Raw genomic sequence first — 25,067 nt, 5'->3', positions numbered from 1 at the left:
TTCCCCCTTAATTGTTATAGTCAAAACATGGGAACACTAGAGACATTTTAAAATTGCAAAGAATTTGTGAAAAATGAGTGAATGTGATGTTTAGATTTGGGTTCCTTACCAAACATATGTCATTTTGTGCACATTAATATTCCAAAGTCTGAAAAAACAAAACAAAACCCAAAATCTGAAACATTTGGGTCTGAAGCATTTTGGAGAAGGGATACACAATCTCTATTACTATTTAATAAATTATACCGTATATTCAATCCATGATATTTTCTCTTTACAAGAAATGTTTTTGCTAGGTTCAATAGCTTACTGAATCTAGATAGGAGAAAATTAGCTACCAAAAGCTTATATAGCCTTGGACTTACCTTGCATAAATGATTCAAAGAGATTTAAAAATCACAGAGCATAATCACCCAGGGATAAGTTAGTCCTACTTTACAAGGCAAGCTGGTTATAAATTTGACAAGAACTCTAGAACTCAACTTTTCTAGAAAACCAACTTAATGTAACAAAGATTTACCAATAGAATATAAAATAAGAACAATTGATTTTCTAACCACTCAGCAAGCTTGGTTTTTATTCACTGTATTGAATGACAGAAAGTAGCTCTTTTGCTTTTTTTTTAAAAGGCAAACACCCACAAAATGAAAATTGGTTAAATAATAGACATAATATAGTGCTTCACCTTCATTTTTTACTTAGTGTGTAGGTCTTTCTTATTTTTTGATAGTATTTTTCTTTTTCTCAAAGTACTTTTAATTTTTTCTTTTCAATACTGATTATTGAATCCAAGGTCTTCACACTGAGCTACATCTCCAGCCCATTTAAAATATTTTTTCATTTTAAAACAGGGTCTTGCTAAGTCATTAAATTGTTTACTCTGGGCTTAAATTTATAGTCCCCCTACCTTAGCTTCTCAGCATGCTGGGATTACAGGCATGTGCCACCACACCTGGGCATTCTTTAATTTGATCTTAATAACACCACTGTGAGCTAGGAAGCTAACAAGTCAGAGAATATGAATGTATGAAATGAAAGTCACTACTGTTATGCTTCTTTTTCTCTATTCTGCATATGTCTATCTAGGAAGGAAACTCTGCCAATTGGGCTTGTCACCTGGTCTATTTAGGACAAACATCTAGTACTACAGTCAATTTAAAAAACTATAATTGAAAATAAGATCCTAATGGTATAATTGGTAATGTGAAAATGTAGGGGAAGTGGGAAGGGTAGGGGAAAGGAAATACTGGAAGAGAAAAAAATATGAGAAAATGAAAAAATGGAAATAAAGTATTTGTAAATAGGGAAGGGAGGAGGGGGTCTAGGAAGGGCAGGGGTATGGGGAAAAATGAGAACCAAGACCTGTCATGTAAAAGTACAAGATCTCAGTAATTAATGTAACTGTACTATATACCTAAAGTGTACCAATAAACTCAATGAGGAAAACAAAAACAAAAACAACAGCAGAAAAATCATAGGCCACTTGTTGAGGGTAAACTTACAGGCTCTTTATCTGCATTTCCTAGGAATGAATCCCCGTCCATGGCCCTAAAGAAAGAATTAGCTAGAAGGATCAGTGGAGTGTGTTGGACAACCTATCACATGTCAGGCATTAGGATTAAGAGATATGTAATAAACAGCCTCTACCCTCACAGAGCTTGCTACCCAACAGGAAAGGCAGGCAGGTCATTATAGGTAAAATCTAGCAGTGCAGAGTCATAGACTGCCTCTGGAGCCAGACTTGTGTTAGTGGTGCTGTGTGTTCTAGAGGTGATCACCTGATCTTATTTATTGCTCTGTGTCCTCACCTATAACACAGAGTAGTAGACATCTACTTTAGGTTATTATATTGGTCAAATGACCTAATATATGTAAAGTTTAACTCACCATTATCTCTACTTAATAAATATGATATATTATGCCAAAAGTTGTAATAGAAGTCAACAAAAATAATGTTATGGTGCTACAGTAAGTAGTCCAGTAGGAACACTCACATACTAGAGATATCATGTGTGCTCTTAGTTTTTAGTATGGGCACATGGACCTGATGTCGAAATTAGCGCCATTAATATAGTCTCTGCCATTCAGGAGAGGAATGTGTAACCAACTGTCTTTTGTGCTGGAAATCCTGTGTTGCTAGAACATTGATTCAGGTAAAGTGAAGAGATAACAGCTAGGGGTCTAATGTTAACTGGCTTGGGAGTGCGATGGGGAAATGTGAAATATTTCTACGGTAAACTTCCATGAAAGAGGCACTATGCCTATGAACAGAAGACCAGATCTGATTTGTAACATGTCCGATGTGTAGACCAATGCACTGCCCAAAGCTGTCTTCTCTCTTTATGCTTTTGCTTTGTGTTCTGTGTTTCCTGAGTGCCGCAAGGTGCATTCTCTCTTCTGCTGGAGTAAGAGTTCCCAGAGACAGCTAATGCCGGTGACTGGAAACTGTACCAAAAAAAGTGGGAGGGAATAATGTAAATTGCATTTCCCCATCACACAGTCAGGAAAAAATACACTGGGGTGTCTCCAAAGCATTGGAATTTAGAATAAAGGTGGCCCTCTTGACCCCTGTAAGCCCTTTAAGTAATACTGAAATTGTTTCCATCAGAAGTTGTTATGACTCTTACAATTTAAAAATAAATTATTTGCTTTTAATAATGCAAGAAGGAGCTAGCTGATTTAAGGGTAGATCTTATGCAAACCTACTTATTCTGCTCAGCTAACTCATGGGTTCTAAATGCCTCATGAGTGTCTTTTTAAATCCCTATTATGATAAATGACACCAAATCGCATGTTTTGCTCTACTATCTAAATTGGTAACATTTTTCTACATATTCTCTGATTTTTCTAATACTAGAAAATCGGTTAGAAAATAAATTATATAAAACAGCATTTGTGCTCCAGAATTCAGCCTCTTGTGGCAGATAGTATGCTATTCTCTTAAAGAATGAGAAAATGCAGGAAGTAAACAGATGGATACTGCAATGTTACCCTTTCACTCGTTCTTTTGGTCTTTATGCTCATCATGAACAAAGATCCTCTGGGCCCTAAATATCTCAAGAAAACCAGTGGAGTAGGAACCTGAGAGATGAGTGGCTACCAGAAGTCCATCTTGCATGAAATTAATCTTGTTCCATGGTGTTAAAAATAGATATTCCAGGGTGCCGTTAGAATTTAAAACATGGCTCTATAATGGAAAGAAGGAATGTGGTAAAAGAAAAAAAAATCTGTGTATTGTTTATGTCATTTATCACTATACAGCATGCATAGTCAAAGTGTGGGAACAAAGTTATTGAATTTTATGGCCCTCATTTTCCTTACATGCACTAAAGTCAAATCTGCTGGACTTCCTCAATGATGCACATGAAAGTGCCTTATCCATTAGAAAGCCCCACAGAAATGAAAGACTTTTATTCATAAATTTATTCAACAGCATTTTGACTCTTTTGATTTCTCTTTTTAATTTTCTTTCTTTCTCTCTCTCTTTAAAGTTTCATTTTCCATGATAAAAGAATGATAATTACAGCTCAGATATTACATCATCTTCCAAGAAACTTTAGAGATTAAAAATAGAGAAAATCAGGGCTGGAAGTGTTTATTTAAAGCAATTCTGTGTGCTTCTAATTCTACAGTGAGGAAATTTGAATAAGCTAAAAATCAGTGGGGCTCAAGGAAAGTCTTACAGATAACTAGTTCAGCTGGGGTCAAAATCTGGTCACAGTTGAGTGCCTGTCCTTTGTCCACACTCTTACAACTTCCTTTCTCCTGTGCATAGCAATCTTTCTCCCCAAAACTTGACTTGAGGAACGTAAGTCTCTTTAGAAAGAGTCTTGGACTTTGTGTTTTTCCACTTTCTTTGTTGTTTTTTTGTTTAAGTTGGTACAATTTAGATATATAAATAATGACAACGGTCAACACAGGGAATTTGTAACTGTGCATGATATATCTTGCTTCTTTTTCACTTATTCCCTTCCACTCCCTTCAACGCTTTTCCCTTCCTTATTTACAAAAAACTGTTTCCATTTTTTCCTTCTATTCTTTTCCTTCATGTCTATTTTGGTCTCTTGTTAAATGTATTATATCAAGAAGAGGAAAAGGAATTGTGAGCAATGTTGGTGGGGGAAGTATGTCCAAGCTTAGAGTGGGTTGCAGACTCACCAGGCTCACCAGTGCATTTGTGTTCTCAGAATTATTCATCTTAAAAGTGCAGTCAGAATTCAATTAATTAGCTTCCCCTTTTCCTTCATTTATACTCTAAAAGCTCCGTTGCTACTTTTGGTGTTGGCATTATTTCATGGAATAACTGCTACATTTACCATTTTCCTATTATGGGTTAAAGATGGTCTAAGCACTTCATGTGTTTCATCTAATTTCATTCTCACAACAGCCTTCGTGTATATGTAATCAAATCCTTTAATGGGTTAAATTTTGAATTGTATTCCCACTACACTCATATGCTGGAATTCCATAGAAAGTGGCTTTATTTGGAAATAAGATACTAAAGGTGTGATTAGTTAAAATGAGGCCATTAGGATAGCCCTGATCCAGGGGAGCTGGCATCCCCATCAAAAGGAACAATTTGAACCCAGACACACACACACACACACACACACACAGCATCAAAGCCATGTGAAGATATAAACAGAGGTCTACAAGCCAAGAAACACTGAAGATTGCTAGCAAATCACCAGAAACTAGGAGATGGACATGGCACAGGTTTTCACCTAGCTCTACAGAAGGAACCGATCCTGTTTTCACCTCACACTTCTAGCTTCCAGGACCAAGAAACAATAAATTACTGTTTTGTTTTGTTTTTCAAGTCAGATGACTTTCTGCTTAAGTTTGTGGTCCCTTGTGACAGCAACCCCTGGGCACATGAGATAATTTCATTACAATTAAAATAATGACTACTAACTACCATTAATGAAAAGCATGTCTGTTTATAAAAACCTCCTCTGTAAAAATCTTACAGTCAATCACTGCTCTTAAAAGAGGCCTTTCCATTTCTCTACAGTAGTTAAGAACAAAGACTCAGAATCTATAATGCCTCATCGCCTTGAACTCTAGCTCCCAATAAGTTTGACCTAAACTGTTCATACTTCTGTTTCCTTTGAAACAAATGCACACTATTAGTGCTATCCATCATATCAATATGACTAAATTTATTAACATACATACCACATGTTTTATTTAGGATTTGCAAGGGAGTATATTTAGTACAGAACACAAATTTATATGATTGTCTTATACGTTCACTCCAAAAGTCAAATGCAGAGGAGTGCAAGAGATCTGTCTGTATGCTAGATATTTGAAGAATCCAGCCTAGGACCTGTATTCCCCAACAATGTCTCACACAAGTCCAGCCTAGAGCCCACAGCAGTGTCTCAAGCAAGTTCATACAGGAGGCTGGCTGAGAAATCTATGATGCAAGCCTGAAGGGTCTGCTCTAGGAAGCTCAAGGGCTGGTGCTAAGAGGCTAGAGAATCTGTGCAAAAAGGCTGAAGGATCTGGCAGTAGAGCCAGAAAGCAATGCTAGGTGAAGACCAGAGTTTCCCTGAAGACAAGAATAGCCACCCTCCCCCACACCTCATCCCCCCAGCAAGGACCTGAACACCTCAGAGGGTAGCCAAGTTCATATCAGAAAAACCCGCCACAGCAAAAACTTCTGTGAAATCAGCAACAGTCTTCCCCTCCTATTCTCCTTTTATGCCATTCCAGAAACAATCCTGGTGTGGATCTTCCACACCCAGAGCACCACCACTTACCTAATTCATCTGTACAAATTAGGTGATTTTTAGTATTTTTAGAAGCTTCAAAGTCATCATACATATCTAATTCAAGTCTTATTGAAGAGACATTTTATTATTTTACTTTTATTTCGTAGCTTTTCTGTAATTTATCTATGTTAGGCTTGATTGGTGGATGAAAATGTTTTACCTAAGAGAGTTTCATAGAAGAGGTAAATTATTAATATCCTTATAGCAAGGAGAACACCTTCTCTTCTCCAAATAGGACTGTTACAGATATAAAAGCAGGGAGATTATTCTGAATTATCCAGGTGGGCCTGTTTTCATCGCAAGAATCCATACATAAAAGTAGATAGCTTTCATTTACTTGAAATAGAAGAGGAAGGCAGAGAGATGGAACAGAAGGGAAAGAGGCTGAACGTGTGGGAGGGACTCTCACAGTTGTTGCTTGAAAGAGGCCACACGGAAAACACGAAGAGGAATGAAAGGACCTCATAGAAGCCCAGTGGCTGACAACCAGCAAGAAATGGGGACTACAGTGCTACAGCGGCAAGAAGATGAACTTGCTGGGGACCTGAGCAAGTTTCCAAGTGGATTTTTCCCTGTGACTTCAGGATGGAAGTAGAAATTCCTGATGTGCCATACTTTGCCCAGAATTTTGAGCTAGGTAGAGATCAAGGATAATTAATAGATATTATTTTGAGATGATCGACTTGTGGTCATTTATGACAGCAGCAATGGAAAACTAATACTTGCTGACTGCTGGAAGAAAAATAGATGGAAGAATGTAACAAAAGGTGGCTCCACATACCTGTGGAAAATTGAGAGGGTTGCTGGGTACTGAAAGGGCTTCTGGAGGAAGGTGTTGCTCAAATTATCCTGGACTCACCTGGGTGTCAAGATACCACCTCCTGGTAAAAGCAATTTGGTAATATTTCTTTCTAGCCAAGGGAGGCCTTGAAGAGGAGTTTGCCTGAGCTAAAGTTCATTCTTTTTCTAAGAGAAAGTTTAAGGGACTGTTGAAAGCCAAAATGGAACCCGCTGGCACAGGGAAAGCTTCAGAGCTCTGAAACAGCAGAGCAGAGATCATGAATTGTCACAATTGTGGAATTCAGAGGTAAACTGAAAGTAGAAGAAGGGGCATTGGCCAAAGGTGTGTGTGTGAGATGGATTTGTAGAGACAAAGGATCCTTGGAGCCACAGCCCAGACCTGCTGGAAAGCATGGTTAGGAACAAAGGATAGGCTGGGGGATTTAGCTCAGTGGTTCTGCTTCCTGCCTCACAAACACAAGAAAACCTGAGTTTGGTTCCCAATTCCTGGTACCAAAAAAATTAAAACAAGCAAACAAACAAAAGAAAGAAAGAAAGGAGGATAGCCTACAGGATAACAGTCCCAGTAGATCAAAACATGCTGCCTTAATGAATGTACAATGTACACTCCCACCCTTGTTCTCATACTTAGATAATTACTTAGATTGGCTCTAAAGTCAGTCATGTAGCCGACCACCCTGTACTCCCCCTGTGCTCTACATGGATTTCTGCACAGACATCCTTCTTTTGTCCTTTATCCTTGCTTCGTGGTTCAATCAATAAGATGCCACAGAAGCTTCAGGTTGGGTCTGTTTTTTCCTGAGACTCTCTCCTGCTAAAGAGGCTCGGGGAAAAGCAGTTCTCCGGGCCTCCTTGGAAGTTAAACTTAACATGGACTCCAAGTGATTATCGTTTGCATCACCGTGGTCAAGTCAGTGACAGCCTTGGAGACCAGAAAGCCAGAGGTCAGGCCCTGGAGATAGAGAGCAGCTCATTCTCTGTACTGAGAGCCTGTGGAAAACACATTTCCTTCCACATGGCACAAACATTCAGATGCCGTTTTTCAGAGGAGCTAAGGAGATGGAAGACAGAGAAGCCTGAGAGAACCACTGAACTAAATCCCTGGCCCTAAAGTTTACTTCAATAAAAAGTTGTTTCTCTTCTGCTATTCATCTGGGGGCTGAAGAACAAAAATTAAACATGAGATTTTTATTTTCTAATGTTCTTTCATATTAAATTGTTATTTTATTAGTATATGTTTGTGGAACATGATGACTGTGCTTCTCTTGGGGAATTGGCACATGTACATAACACATCTTAATTTTTTTCACCCCCTTCTTTTTTCTTCCTTCACCACTCTCTTACATTTTGATCCTGCAACTCTATAAGCCTTTACATTCCACTGCAGGTTTTAGAACTCAGGATCTTATATCTTTTGTAATTTAATCTCTGTATCTAAATTTCAGAGCAGTGTTAGTAGGAGGTGTGTCCCAGGAGTCTGGTCTCAAAGTGAAGGCTGACTCCAATGGAAACAGCAGACTTTGACAAATCACATAACATTTCCAGCAAGGGTTAAAAGAAAACTGATGAAGACAAAGACTTTCAGTGGATTTTATACAGGGGAAATACATGTAACTCAACTGGCTCGGTATCAGAAAGGTGAGTTCATAATATCTAAAATGAAAGAATGAATTCTAGGAACAACAGAGGTTGAGAGTAGGAAAAATATATTGAGGGAAAGAGAGCTTCTGTCTAAAAGAGACAGAACGAGGACCAGAAAGTGGATTACCTGCCCACCCCACTTTTCAAAGGTGTTTTATACAGCAAAGCCATGTGGTGCAGTGGGTACAAAGTGAGAAAAACTATAAGATCCAATGGAAATTTACAAGGTGAGCATAAGGTGGGCCAGAACCATGACCAACCAATGAGATTACAAGTACAGTCACCCAATTAATATTGATTAAATGGGGATGAAATGGGAAAACAAGTCACATAGAAGGAATTTCCCATTTAGAATATCAATCACTGTTATCTCTAGGGGAAGTAGAGCCTCTTCTTTTTATAATGCTAACCAATGAATGTTCCTCAAATGTTTTCCACCTCCTGGAAGCTGGCACATTGCGGACTGGTCCCTTGAACAGGACCTTTTCTAACTGCCTATAAGCTATCTGATTAATTTACCTATCTACAATAGTTTTAAAACTCTCAGTATTTTGACCTATGCTTATGAAACTAATAGCAGCAGGTTATGAAACTAATATTCTTTCCATCAGTTGGAAGAACAGGCTATCTAAATCTTTAAAGTAGTATTTTTAAAGAATCATCTTACCTCAGCAACAAATTGCCTGTGTAAGATAAGTTTTCTAACTCTTGATACTCCCTGTAAAGTTTCATAACTTATACAATGTTCATACCATATTAACTATCTATTACTGTTCACATAAATTGAGGAGAAACATATTTTTACTTGGATGATAACATGAAAAATTAAGGAAAAACCAATATACAGCATCCAGCGGATTCAACATGTATCTCCCTTGTTTTACTCCCCGCCTTTTATCTTTTCTCATATTGGGAGATTAAATTGGCTTCACTTTGAGTCCTGACTGCAGAGGTGCTTTTACTTTTCTCTGTCCTGGAACAGAGAAATCACAAAAGAAGCTGAGAGAATTGGATGAGTATGAAAATTTTGTTATTCGTAAAGTTTAGCTAAAGACTGTCATCTGCCTGTATCTGCGAGGTTCCTGAGGTTGAAATAAGGTTTGCAGGTTCACTGTCACGGAAGAATAATTTTCAGCAAGTGTCAGTAAATGAGACATGAAGACGGTTTACTAAACATTTTAGGACACATCAAAAGTGGAATGTGGGTGCTCGGAGAAAATGAGATACAGAATGAGTCAGAGTTGGATACATTGAAGGGGCTATCTTCAAAATGAGTGATCTAGGATGAGGCTATCTTCAAAATGAGTGATCTAGGATGAGGCTATCTTCAAAATGAGTGATCTAGGATGAGGCTATCTTCAAAATGAGTGATCTAGGATGAGGTTATCTTCAAAATGAGTGATCTAGAATGAATGCATTCACTCTCTATCTGGTTATTATAAGGTCAGACAGGTGCACAATTGAGTCCACCGAGGCAGGCAAAGTCTAGGCAACATGCAATGAGTTTATTGCCATCTTGGTGCAGATGGGCCAAGGGTGAGAAGGCCGTTGGCACTGAGAGGAGAGTGTTCATGGTTATATGGAGCATTTTAGATAGGGGAGATGGCACTGCTCAAGAGTGTGGAAAATTTGAGTCCCATGGGTGATGGACCTGGGGCTGGCTAAAAAACAGGGCAGTGGTGAGAGCAGCAGGGCTACTTCTGGCTTCTTGCTATCTCTGTGCTCCTGTGGATGTGGGTAGCAGGTGTGCTTGGGTAGGGGTCCAACTTGGGGGACCTGGTCAGATCTAAAGAAAGGCATCTCTATGTGTTTGGAGAGGTATGCTGTCCCTTAGTATTACTGCTTCCCGAAGATGGAGGAAGAACAATTCACAAAGGAAAAGAGCAAGTTAAACACCCAACTTATCAGCTTACTGTGCCGTTAAGGCATTTAGGAATTTCTTTTTTGAGTGATTTTCCTGGAAGGAAAAAAAAAAAAAGGCTTAAATAACTTTTGTGCCCTGAAGCTGTAGTTTTCCTTAAAAGTAAAATTTTAAAATCTCGATTTCCTTGTCTCCTTTTAACCTGTTTTAATTTCTTCTATCCTTTCTCAAAGACTAGATGAGAATTGATTTCATTTATGGTGCACCTATGAAGTTTTATCCTTGGTCAGCTTGATGTATTGCACTGTAGGCAGATCAATCTTATATGATCTTTCAAGTCTGCAGAAACACAAATGGGCTCTTAAAAAGAGTCTGGTGAAAAGACAGAACTTAAGTCTTCTCCAATATGGAGCAATGTTGCTAAACCCTAACAGAAAAGTAACTATATACTGCAAAATATATTTCCAAAGTGCTTTAGCATGCTTTCTACTCTCATGATAGTCTGGATAAAAAACAAGAAGAAGCTCAGCTTACAGACAGAACTATATGAGGAGAAAAAGACTAGGTACTATCACCTAGCTCTGTATGGTCTTTTTCACAGGATAGAATTTTCATAACACAAAAATCCTGTAGGCATATACTTCCCAATACATGAGAAAACCACAGTTCAGTGGCTAGTTCAGAAAGTAGAGGCTCACAATCACACTCCACCTTCCCTGCAGATGTCTTCATTCTCAAGGACAGTGGTTCTTTCACAGAAAATGCCTAAGAATCAATACAATCTTATATTCATTGAGAGGAAGCCTAAGGATACTTCACACCACAACTTAGAGATTTCAGTTCCTCTAGGAGGCAGGTTAGTGTTGTAAATACCTGAAACAAGCCTGGTGTAGGAAACAGCAACTGACTATCAGCCTCAGTTTCAGGGAAATGAACCAGGATGGTGGGAATTTTGGCAAACTAGAAACCCCAAAACCTATCTACAGTGGGCAACGGTATTCAGCTCCAGTTGGATAATGCCTCGGGGACATGCATGCCCAGTGCTGGAAAATTTCTTAGTTTTTAGGGGAAGCTAGAAATTTGAAGTTAATATGAAATTATTATTTAAAAATAAGAAAGAAATTGTGATTTCTGCTTTCAGTGTAATGAATGCAAAGTCCTTGTTTCGATTTGGTGCACAATGTGTATTGTATAACCTGGTGTCAACATGCAGGTAAGTGTTGCTAATGACTGCTATGACTACAGCCATCTATTCTCTCTCTCTCTCTCTCTTCTCAGGTACTTAATCCTGTCTAATGAGTATAACTGTACCTTTCAGAATTTAAATGAGTCTCCTCCCTGTACTAGTGTATATAGATAGAGGAAGCTAAGTTTCCAATTGTTTGAACTCACAAAGCAGGTTAAAGGGTTCTTTGGGATAAAAAGCCATCTCTCCTTTCTGTCTTGGTACACCATGAAGAAGAATATGGTGCCTTCCCATTTCCAGCTGAATCTCGTATGTGTTAGAAAGGCTTTTCCAGAGACCTCAAAGAACCATATATTACAGTAGCATTTATGATCTTACAAGTTCTAAAGGGCCTATAATATTATACTTGAAGTAAAATAATGCTAATCTCATTTTGGGGAAAATGTGACATTCTCACATTGTGATGTTTACCAGTAAGCTGACATAATCAGGGAAAGGGGAACAGTAAAACTTATCAGTCTCTGATTCTTCATGGTACTCCAAAGTGGCTTCTTACTCTTTGGTGGCAGAACACATGCTGACTTACGCCATTCTCTCTAAGAAGACACTTGAGAATTAAAAACTTTAATGCTGAATTTCAAAAAACTTCGTAGCTTGGTGAAGAAGAAATACCAGGGCCATGTGTTGCTTTCTGGAGGGCTGAGTATACAAGACAGGATGATTCTCTCTAGCAATGAGGGGAAGGCAAGATTTTAAGATCTGATGTGAAGTTGCCTGTGGTGATCTACAAGCTAAGGTGGGAAATGAAGAAAAGCAAAGGTGGGCAAAGCTCAGTGTTCAGGACTTTGTTATTTAAACAGGTTGCTAACTTGTGTTGCTTTCTGGAGGGCTGAGTATACAAGACAGGATGATTCTCTCTAGCAATGAGGGGAAGACAAGATTTTAAGATCTGGTGTGAAGTTGTCTGTGGTGATCTACAAGCTAAGGTGGGAAATGAAGAAAAGCAAAGGTGGGCAAAGCTCAGTGTCCAGGACTTTGTTGTCATTTAAACAGGTTGCTAATGGATCACTCAGAGTAGACAGGCGCTGCTCAGCTGCAGGCTGGACTTGACATGTCTTAGCTGGAAAGGCAAATGGTCATTCTTCATGGGGCTGCTATGGCAGGAATTTGTAGACAGGAATCTAGTCCAAAAGGAAGGATGAACCAAGATAGTCTGGGATTTGCAGTGCATGTGCCACTGGATGTGGGCTACTCAGAGTACTTGTTTCAGATGCCAATATGTAGGAAATAAAGTTAAGTGAATTTATAGTTCCAAAGAGGGTCGGTATTATTATAGAGTGCCAAGTTAGATAGAAATTAATAGACAAAGATAGGGCTTCCTGGGAGTCAGTGCAGAAGATGAAAACATCTTAAAACTGTAGCTGGAGGTGCAGCTGAATAAGGCCAAGCCTCAAGATGGAGGCACAGTGGCCAGGCCTGTATGTCTCCCTTAGAGACAAACAGCAGCTTGAGATTATATTGTAATTGGTAATACCAGGTCCAGTGGTTACAAGTAGGCATCAGACGTCTAGCTGGGTGGTCAGGACATCCAGACCCATCCTTCCTTTCCTTCCTGACCCTTTCCCAAAAGATGCCTTTGTTCTCCCTATGTTAGAAGATAAGCTAAAGTTAATGATGCTTGCCATACACCTTTGTTAAGCATCTCACTTCCCTATTGGATCAGTATTACCTAAGCAACGATACTTGCAATCCTTGTGGTAGATTGTGTTTTAACCCATGTTCTACCACCTTGTGAGTTTGTGCTATAAAACATTCTTGGAGGAATCGACTCTGTGGTAATCACTTCAGGACCCCTCCTATTTCTCAAGATCTGTCTTTTAAGAAACCTTTGCCTCTCTTAACCTCATTTGTCTGTGGAATTCATTAGCCAATATTTGGAGGACATGGACTCCACACATCTGACATTTGGAATTGTTTTTCCGCAATCACAGTACTGGCTCCCACTGGCCAATTCCTATAAATTCCTGTAGTGGGTTGAATTGCGTCTCCCAAAAACATATGTCTTGATTTCCTTTCCACTTGAAAAAGATGTATCTCTGTATCTCTCTACTTCCTATTATCTTTTATTTTTGCTCTCTTATTCATTTTTTGGGTTTCTGAAAGACAGGAAAGGGGATGAAAAAAGAATTGAGATGCGTTCTGTACATGGACCAACTCCCTACAAAGGAACGAAAACACTACGTACTGAAAACATGTATTAATGAAAAATTAAAAAATTACAAGAAAAAGTCTGGTTATTAAACCCTGATATCTACAGATGTGAATCTTTGAAGATGTAATGAAGTTAAGAATCTCAAAATCATTCTGGATTTTGAGTAGGCTCTAAATCTATAGAAAGGTGTTCCTGAAGATAAAAGAGAGGAGGAAATAGAGAGAGAAGAAGGTCCTGGGAAGACAGAGATAGAAGTTATGCAGCTTCAAGACCAGTGACACCAAGAGCTGCCTGTAGCCACTCTGAGGCAGAAGAGAGGCATGGGGTAGATTCTTCCCCAGTTTCCAGAGGTACAATAAGGCCAGAATTTTAATTTTGCATTTCTACCTCAAGAAGCAGGAGAGAATAGGTATCTATTGCTTTAAGTCACCTGCTCCGTGGTGCTTTGTTATAGCATCCTGCAGCTCCAAATAATGAACCTTGTCTGCTCTCTGACATGACTATTCTCTAGATTTTCAGCTAATGTGAGAGGTATACTTGTTTTATTTGCCTTTAAATGCTCTTTATTCTTTTAGTCACAATGAAGTCTCTTTGTAAAAACCTCTGGGAATGAATAAAAAAGTCTTATGATTACTGTTAGATATTAACTAGGAAAATAAAAAATAAATATGCTCTGTAATCCCAATATTCATTTAAAGATTTATTTTTTCATTCAATTACTGTTCAAACTATTTCATTTAATCAAATAGTTTTCAAATGCTTTCTTGGTGCTAAACATTTTTCTTCTGTTTTCTGGGAGATACACAGTGAACAACAAAAGCAAAGTATCTGCCTTCTTTGCATGTACATTTTGGTGATCTAGAAGGAAACAAAATATTAATCAAATAAGTACATAATTATAGGCTATAATAAATGTTCATGAGACTTAGTTTATCTTTCCGTAGTCCTTGGTGTTTGTACATTTAATTCGTAATTACAGGGTCACTACTTGCTGTATAGAATGAAGAGAGAGTACAAGTTGAATATGAAACTGTTTAAATGAAATCCTGTTATTGGCAGGACCCCTGTTGGATTCCACCTCTGTCATGGCTGGTTATACCTACATTTGAGCTTTGAATTCACACTTAATGGAGAATCAAAGCTATTTAATTCACAACACAGCACTGTGCTGTCACTTGATACTTAATTGAAAATAAATAATCTCAGTGGCGGCCCCAAAGCTTAGTGTGGTTAATATCCTTTCTCTTCTAATGTAAGTCATTGTGGAGGAAGCTGAAAAACTGATTCAATTTTATTTAGATGGGGCAGAGGTATGAACACCAGAGAGGCTTATTTCATGTTGAAAGGTAAAATATCATAAAGCTCAGGAATAAAAGTAATTATATATATATTCATTATTTTCTTTTTTTTCCTGTTTGCCATATATGGAGTAACTAAGTGATTACTGAATCTCAGTGTAGACAGGTTTCAGTTTCTTTTGAGGTTACGGTGTGGCAGGTACTAAGATATCAAAGTGTTCTCAGATGAGAACTAGCTCAAACCCACAGGGGTTATAAAGCGGATGGAAATAGAGCCTGTTCTACAGTTCTTTTTCTTTTAGTGAGATCAAAGATTTAAAAAAAAAAAAAAAAGAAAGGAAACCTGATGAGATTTTATGTGAAAAAGAGACAGGGAAGGAGAAATCTTTGGCAAGCATAGCCCGTTTGGAGAGGCTCTCACATCTCCATTTGTGGGACAGGACTGAGGTGCATGGCACTGTCTTCCACCTCAGCCAGGAATGCTTTGAAGAACCCCCTGAGAAATCTGGGGGACACACAGGATGGTGTGTACCTGCGAAATGCAAAAACAATGGAAGGATTAACTTCACTGCTTTATTGTGAGCCAGAACAATCACTACTGGGGTGTAAGGACAGAACAATGCCAGTATCTGTTGAGTCAGGGATGCATGCAGATGTGGCTGCACTGTAGAGACACGCGGGAAGGAGTGAATTGGATTTCTTTTCCATGAAGTTTCCAAGAGTCAGCAGATACTCAGCAGAAACAGGCAGGATTTAATGCATTCATCTTGGTCAAAGATAAGTCAAGAAAGTTTTGATAGGGAGCTTCCAAGGAACCTTTAACCAGCACCCTTAAAAGAGGTCCTCTGTAAAATTTTCAGAACTGAAGAGAAATCTTAGCAAGCCTCATAAGACCTCTCCCACCCTTACTTCTCCACTTCCTTTGATACCAAAGAGAATGGGAGAGCAGTTATAGGCAGGAGCTAGAGAACAAGTAAGCAGGCGGGTGAAGGAAAGAGGGAATCTCTGCACAGCAGCAGAAGGTTAAATCCACTGAGGAAAGTTTAAAGAGATGAATGGGAAAGAGAGAAACGGATTTTGTCCACATCATTTTGATTTAACACACTAGTTATTCCAAGATTTGAACCATTGTTAAATCTCATGAATTCTTGTGATATTCACTTAGAACAGAGTTCTTTGAGAAGTGATAACATCATAAGTACAAATGTTGTTACCTACAAAATATAACACTAAGCATTATAGTATTTGGATAATATACATTTCCAAAGAAGTCACAAAATATATGCCAGTGAGTACAGCACTTATTCTCCAGTTTTTTGGATTATATGCAGTTTATGAGGCCAGCAGAATTACTATCAGAGAGAGATTGCATGAGGTATTTTTTCTGCTTTTTTGCCTACTAGGGCTATGCTGCTTTTGTAGATGTCGTCTATATGGATTTAGGAGGTGGTTCGCTCATAGACGATATTACAGTTATTTTCATTTGCTTGTATATCTGTAAACCTTTAATTTTTTTTAATGTGAATACACCTGGCCTTTTTTAAAACATGAATTATGAGCATCAAAATGCTTTCATTTTATCTTAGTGTGGTTAATTCTTATCAAAGTTCAGGTAATGAGAAGGAAATAATTTCAGTTTCAAATATTTCACCTGGTGAACTGAGACTACTCTTCCCCTCCCCGTCTGAGCAGTGTTGGAAACCTCCTTGTCTCTCCCTCACTGTGACTGTAATAATCATGAGGCAGGAGACATAGTTTTGTACTTTGAAATTAGTGTAAAACATGAGCTGAATAACACTTCCTAGGTTGTTATTTTCTTTTTGTACTATTTAAAATTCATTTTGGAGGAGATAGAATTCATTTTTGCAGTAGACTATCAAATTTAAGTCCTTAGAAGAAAAATAAATTCCTCTTTTTAAAAATGAAAGACCTGTGTTCCTTAAATGACTTTATTTAATCATTACACTGAAATTTAAAGGCAGGGTACTGCAATTAAACTGCTTACCTATAGAAAAATACAAATTAAAGAGTTAAAGAAGTTAAAGAAACTTAAATTTGGTTCAAATAATATGTGTATAACTTACAGTTACCTGATAAATATAATTTAGTATAAAAATTCAGAGAGAATTTATTTAAAAGAACCTGTTATAGTAATGTGTTAGAATGCACATTTAATAAAAAGCACTATACAAGTTAATATATCCTGATTTTATAAGAAATGTAGAAAGGCCTTCGGGAGCTTTTATACATTTACAAAAGAAAGGGTAATAATTATAATGAAAAGGTATTTGTTTTTATTGAGGTTGAAGGAAAATATGGTGCATGTTTCTGGAATTGTTTTGAAGATTTAGTTTGCTTCAAAATCAGGACCACATAGATTTTGAAGGCTAGGATTCATTATTGTGCCTTCCTCATTAAGTCACCATTAGTTTTCACATTTTTTCTGGACTTGTGGCAAGAATAACATGTAGGAGCATAACATAAAGTCAAACATTTGTTCAGAAGTAATCAGATGAGGAACTACAGTTTTTTTTCTTGTCTTTTTTTTCATTGAGTTTATTGGTACATTTTAGGTATACAGTACAATTACATTCATTATTGGGATCTTGTACCTCTACATGACAGGTCTTGGTTCTTATTTTTCCCTCTAGTCCCTGCCCTCCCTTCATCTCCACCTACCCTCCCCAATTACAAACACTTTATTTACATTTTTTCATTTTCTCATATTTCTTCCTTTCCCTTATTACCTTTCCCCTACCCTTCCCATTTTCCCTATGCTTTTAGCCATTTTCTTCCTATTTCACATTGCCAATTATCTCATTAGGATCTTATGTACTATTACAGTTTTTCACACCAGAGAAACTATTTGTTATTTACACATATGTGACTTACTTATTTCACTTAGGAGTATATCCTCAATATGTATCCGATTTCCTATGAATGAATCTAATTTCTCATTCTTTATGGCTAAATAGTATTCTATTTTATAGAAAAATCACATCTTCTTTATCCAATCTCCAACTGATGGGCAAATGGACTATTTCCATGTTTTTGCTCTTACAAACTGTGCTGCTATAAACATAAGTGCACATATATCACTGTGGTATGATTCTTTTAATTGTTTTGCAAAGATACCCAGCAGAGGGATGGCTGGGTCAAATGGATCCTCTAATCCTAGTTCTCTGAGGTATCTCCATATTGATTTCCATAGTGGTTGCACCAGTCTGCACTCCCACCAACAATGGAGGAGGGTTCCTTGGAGAAGAACTGAGCAAAAAGTAGAAAATCAAAAAAATCAAAGATTTAAAAGGAATTAATTAGAGTGCATCTAAAAGGTGGACAGAGCCCAAAAGGAGAGAAAGATGAGACAGGCAGCAAAGTAACAATTGACAGCAAATACTGGAAAATAAATGTTCAATTTCAACAGAACTTTTTCTTAAAAGAGAAAAATCAAAGTCATCTGATAGCTGATAATGGAAACACTAAGCTCATGAACAGAAAGAAAATTTTACTGAAAAAATTAATTTCACTATGAACTAAAAGAAAGTAGGCTATCAACAAATAAATGTAGGGGCAAACAACTTTATGGTCCCCCTTCTGTCTCTTTTAGGCAGAAACTTTCTTTCCCTAAATAAATTATTCCTACTCTTAACTTCCGTTGTTCCTAGAATTCATTCTTTGATTTTAGAGAAGACAAACTCACGTTTTGGATATTTACCAGGTTTGGGAGTTACATCTCTTTCCCCTATATCATTTTGGAGGTCTTCCACCAAGATTACTGGTTGCAGGTAAGAGTTTTCTTTCATAGGTTCTAACTTTGGTCCTTTTGCTTCATATACTGTCACTTGTTTCATAGGCTTTCATTTGTTTCATAGATTCTGGTTTTTGTTTCATAAAGTCTGGCCTTTGTTTTGGCTTTTGTTTCTAAATTGTCTTAATTTTAAATTGTGTGTTTTAAATGTTTGCAAATTTCTTGTTTTTCTTATGCATCGTCTTTTGTTAAAATTATATTTTATTCTTGTTTTGTATATGTTGCATTTGTACTTAGTTGCTTAAAAATGTTGTAAAATGGGTGTTCTGTGAAATCATCTCAGATAAAGACAGTTCAGGCTTTTATCTGTCTCTTATAGAATCCTGAACAAACTGGTTACTCTGTCAGCTAGTAACTGCCTTTAGGGCAGTTGTCAATCTCAAAGCAGATGACAGGTTTCTCCAGCTGTCCTCTGGTGAATCCCCACCCCCACTGATGCCTATGGCAGGTGGAATGTTGACCAGATAGACAGTTGGGTTCCTTTTGGAGACAGATCTCTGATTGCATGGAACTGGTGGAAACTGAGGTGATAACTGAGAGGCCATGGCCAGGGCTACTCTCTGGGGTATACCCAAGGTGGCTCAAAAGAAACAAGGGACAGACCATCCAGGTAATCAGCAGAAATTCTCTGCATCTTCTCCTAACTGGACTCCTCCATGAGGTGAAAGGGGAACTCTGTCAGTGATCATCAGGTATCCTCTTTCTAAGAGTGACCTGAAATGATGTCATCAGAGTCCTTTCTTAAGCCTCCATTAAGAGTTGAGCTAGAGTTTGGACTGCTTTTTCTACTACTAGTAAGACAGGCCTCTAGACAAATATAAGAAACAAATCTTTCATAGCTTAAAAACTACCCAAATATTTTCCTCTACCTCCTAGGCATGGTCTTCATCATTTATGTGATGGGGGGAAAAATGCCTTTTCTGATAGGTTATGAGCTTTGCAACCTTGACTGTGAACTTATAAAATTCTATATGGTGACTTTTTGGATGTTTAAGCAGCTTGAGCTTTATTTGGGCTCTTTCCTCTCTGCTAATGAGTTAGCTGCCTGGCAGTGTTATTGACATTCTGCAGGGATTCAACTACTAGAACAACTATGGTTGATAAGAAATAACAGCTCATCTGATTGTGCTTCCTACTTCAAAGTGCTTAATGTCCAGACAAAATTAGAATAGTTAAGCTACTTATGTCACTGATCTTGTCTCCTGGGTGTTCAACAGCTAAAGTTTGGAGACCAAAACTAGAAAGGTAACTGGGCTATGAGGACAGCTAATATTTTGGCCCTGGCCTCTCAAGGTATACAAGATCCAAGACACAAAGGAACATTTCCTACAGCATCCTACATCTTTGATAAGTCACTCAACTTCCTGAGTAGGGAGATTGCTAGGCACACATATACTGAGTGCCACTGGAGGGTCACCAGAAGGGAAAAGTCTCTCACGCTTTCACTGAAAGCAACATGGTCAAGCAAGGCCCAGATCCACCCTGTTGGCTGACACTTACAGAGGAGCTGAGAGGCTCTATGCATGGTTCCAAAATAATCCCTAAAGAGACTTAACTGACCTTGATAGATAGCAAGAGGTTCATGTTGACTGACACAGATCTTACTTTAACTTGGTCTTAAACACCCAGCAGAAAAGAATCACCAAAAGAGGTATAAAATAATGCCATACCAATAAAGCTAGATATAAAAAGGGGCTCCAGTCACTGACCCCTTCTAGCAGTTTTCAGCTCTACCAGTAACTGACCATGGTTAGGGAGCATTAGGAAAATTCTGGTAAAATCTATAAGAACTCAGCTAGAGTACTTTATTTCTTAGTGAAATTTGTTCTTCAAATTGTCTCTTACAGCTAAAACTAGAGAGACATGAGAAAGTATCAGACTTCTAGATAACCTCCATCATTGAAAGAATCTAAGTCCAGCAGGTTCAATCGCTATTTCAATTTCTAAGTGTGACTTTCTCCCCAACCTGCCCTTTCATTCTAGTGTGCTCATGTTTAGATTATGCATACTCTAATTTCTTAAAAGTTTTTCTTTCTTGCCTAGAGGCAGCCAAATTCCAATCAGTGACACAAATGGAACTAATGACGTATGTGCTAGACTTCTTTTACTGGGATCTACCCGATCAACCTTATAAACAGCTCATAACTGCTAAACTCTACAATATGACTTCTATGTTGGATTTTGAAGTCCCCTGAACCTTCTCCTTATCCTCTTTGTGGGCTATATTCATAGCAGTCCTGCTGACCTTACAATTTGGCCCATGCATTCTTAACTGTTTCTTTGGCTTTGTCTCCTCCAGACTTAAAAGCTATGCAGCTACCAAGGTAACAAAGCCTGGTGCTTGTTGAAGGCCTTTAGATAGACTCTCTGTCACAACTATGATCCTCTTTAGCTGGAAGTAGCCAGGGCTGTCTTTGCCTTTCTTCAGAGGGGGGAATATTGCAGATAGGTAAGTTAATTAGATATTCTGTAGGTAGTTAGACAGGGCTGCCCTCAAGGTGTCAACACAGCAAGGAGCCTACATGGAGGAAAATCAAGATACATTCACTGATGGCCAGAATTTCAAAAAGAGAGAAACTACTATATCCTTGTGCTTTCCCTGGAGATAAATAGCAGTGATTGATATTCCAAATAGGTTTCAATCACCTGGGTGGGGAGCCAAGGTAACCAGCCTTTCCAGGAAATATCCCTGACCCCCACCCTTACTGAAAAATCCTTGTATGCTTGCTATGTAACTTGCTCCCCCATTTGACCCCCATTTAATCAATATTACCTGGGTGACTGCACTTCTAATCTTATTGGTTGGCTATGCCCCACCTCATGCCAACCTTGTACTTTTCCACTGGGTCTTATAGTTTTGTCCCACTTTGTACCCACCTCACATGGCTTTGGTGTATAAAACACCTTTATAACACCTTTATATAAAGTGGGGTGGGCAGGTAACCCACTTTCTGGTCCCCATTCTGTCTCTCTTACACAGATGCTTTCTTTCCCTCAATAAAGTTTTTCTACTTTTAAAACATAGTAATAATAACAATAAAGGTACAAGGGAACCAAAATAAAACTGGTAAGAATATTTGCAAATGTATCATAAAAACATGGTGTGCTCCTCCACCTTGTTCAGAGGATTTGATACCTTGAAACTTCTGGTTCTTAGCCAAAGTTAAAATGACCACGAAATGTAAAGATTTTGGACAGATTCAGGACACTGAGGTCACCATGACAGCTCAACTAAAGGCATGAAGGAAAAGTTCTAGAACTGCTTCAGGAAGTGGCAAGAACAATGGCACGCATATGTTTGAGGGGGATTAATGGCAGTGTCTTTTCCTAGAATACATTTTTCAATGTTAAAAAAAATATTTGCAAATGTAGAAATTGAGATTTCAAATGAGGCTTTATTTATAAATGATTAAGGTTTCTAGTGATTTTGTTTCTCTTTTGGTATTTTATCTGTTTTGAATATTCATGTTCACCCTGTATTCTTCAAAAGTGGGCTTTATATCCACATTCCCAATGTAAAATTTTCTCATTTGTTTAATGTGTTCTTATCTCTGTGAATCATATAAGCTCTGATTCAATTAGGTAGATGATGACTCCAGCATTTCTTTCAGATTTATGGAGACCTATTTATCATTTTTAAAACAAATCAGATAAGGAAAAGTCTGTTCAAAGAAACACAGTAATCTATCATTTTCAGGAGAGGGAATTTGCTATTTTATTACTGCTGTGAATTCAAATTATCTTACAGGTGTTTTAAAGATCTGTCTAGATCTGATAAGTTCTTTCCATTTGGGATAAATTGCTTCTATCCTCCCAAAGAGGATAACTGGGCCATATGCCCTGACCATTCACAGAGATCTGTAAACCCTGGGACTACAACCATGAAATATAATAGACAGTTGAATTTAGAGGAAGTAGGAGTGTCTTTGGCAGCAGATAGCTTTCTAATAAGCAGGTGATTACTAGTCATTATTTTAGACCTTTGGGCTAATCATAAAAGGGCTATTAGCAGGTAATGGATTAAATAAGGTGACTAAGTCATATAGTTTCTTTAATATGAAAGAAGAAAAATAGCCCATGATAGATCAACTGTTGTCAGATCTTTATATGGCAAATGAAATTCTCTTGAAAGGGTCTGAAGGCCGTAAACTTTCTTTTGATTTTATGCGAAAGACTCAGAATTGCTTTTGTCTTAATTGGAAGCAAACTCATAGATAGGAAAATGAGAATTCAGAGATGAGATGACATGGCTGCCAGAGAAAGCAGCACTCTGGGAGGAAAAATGACTTGTCTGAAGTCTTACAACTAGTTACAGAGACTCTGGAACAAAACCCAGCTCTCTGGAGACAAATTCTGTGATTCTGCTGACTTATGTTTAATATTCTTTTTCTCCTCTAATCTTACCCTACCATATTGAGCTTAGTATCATTATTTGTATTCTTGCCATGTCAATACAGGAGTTACCTCTCAGTGTTACATAAAAAGAATAGCAGTTTTCAGGGAAAAGATATATAAAGATATAAAAGAGGTCTGTAGATGCTAGTAAATATTTTAAAAGAATGAAAAACTATGATAGACGTATAGTTATAAAAATAGTTTATTAATTTGTTGTTGAAATAGAAAATTATCTTCTTTCCTCCAGATATTTAAAATGAGCAGCATATAGAAACAATTGAGAGTTGGTAACTAGTGCTCTGAATATTTAAAAATCTTTTCTGCATTTGTTGTTCAGGTCATGCATAGCAATTAATTTTTTTTCAGCTTTAATTGAGTTTATTGGTACATTTTAGGGATACAGTACAGTTACATTCATTGTTGGGATCTTGTACCTCTACGTGACCATAGCAATTAATTTTAAATCAATCCTGTTCCTTATTTATTTTCACATGTATTTCTATATATCAGCATTGTAGCTGTCTGCCAGTGTTTCCTGAATACAGTGCAACTGTGTCATTGAAGACCCCCTCAGGAAAGCTAAGCTTAAGCTAAGCTGTCATGGCCCATCTGGGGAGGGTATGAATAAAGACAATGCTACAACACCCCAAAGTTACTTAAAGAAACCAGAACTACAGATGCTCAAGGGATTTTGCCCAGAGCATAGCATGTGCTCTGTGTTTAGCCCCATAGCTCATTATTGGACAGACACCCCCTGACTGTGAGCAATTTTTGTTCCTTGGGGCCTGCTGACACTAGCTATGGTTCTGACATTGATTTGAACATAATCTGCGTGTTGCATCTTTATTGGATTGTCATGATTCATTTAAAAGGAAATGTTTTTGATCCTTCCTGACTGGCTTTCACGGTGGGGTGGGGTGGGTAGGGGGTTAGTGAGTCTAGAAAAGAAAACACTTTTAATATGGCTCTTGGGTTTATGGCTAGAAGGAAGAACAGCTAAAGCACATTAGTCCTTTTGCTATTCAGAAGTTTGCCTGCCTTGCTAGGGGCCTGGAGTCATGATCCATTTTCTGTTTCCTGTATAGCATATATTTGATGCAATATGCTCCATGTCTCTTTTCATTAACTGAGACCAATATGATGTCAATTGAGAAAAACTGTATCTGATGTTATGAAATACTTGTAGCGGCATGGCAAAGATCTGTTGTAAAGGGCTTTTACTTTTTCTATTGTATATTTTACTATTGTGTTTTATGCCTGCAGCTTGGCTGTATTGAAAGAAAATATTTCAGCAGGGCCCTGCTGGGATTTTAAAACTTCCTTTAAAAAGCTAGATAACAGTGAGCTCAATCTATGGCAAACTCCTGACTTGAACAAATGTGGGACAAATAAAGCCTCATAAATGTGTATGATAGCAATTCAAACATTTTACTTGAAACCAAACCCATAAGTAGAGACATAACATTCTGTAAGAGTAAATGAAGTTTGGTTTAACTTCAGTGTCACAGATAAAGTTCAGAGTATCAGAAGACAAAGTATCAGACAACAGGCAGATCTGGTTCTACATGCATAAGAAATGAGGAGACAAACATTGCTTTCCAGTTATTCAAGGTGAAATGGATGTGAAGTTCAGAGTATAAAAACTAATAATCTTCCATCATTCCATTGCACCTCGAGGCCAGCATTTATATCATTTCACAATCTTCTGAACAATTTGAGATGAAGTTTAGGATTAAACTGCTGCTTCATGGTCAGGGTGAGAGACAATATAAAAGCCAGACACTATAGCAGAAATCTCAACAATGTGAAACAGTGCAAATCAAACAAAAGTTTATAACCTGGCAAATGAGCTGAAGAAAGTTACAGAGATTAAAAAATGGTCCCAGCTCAAATTAGACATATTAACTGATGTAAATGACTTGTATTCTTTGTAACTTACTTTAATCAATTAGTATGTATTATACATAAAATGTGAGCGCATTATTCATGTGCATCCATTCATGCATAAAAAGAAATACTGAAGAAAGTCTGTACATTAATTTTTATATTACATATAAAGAATGATCTAGAACAGTATCATAAGCA

Source organism: Fukomys damarensis, unplaced genomic scaffold (genome assembly GCF_012274545.1).
Source record: "Fukomys damarensis isolate Sample0158 unplaced genomic scaffold, DMR_v1.0_HiC HiC_scaffold_1, whole genome shotgun sequence".
Lineage (NCBI taxonomy): Eukaryota > Metazoa > Chordata > Mammalia > Rodentia > Bathyergidae > Fukomys > Fukomys damarensis.
Note: the sequence above shows the minus strand (reverse complement) of the source record.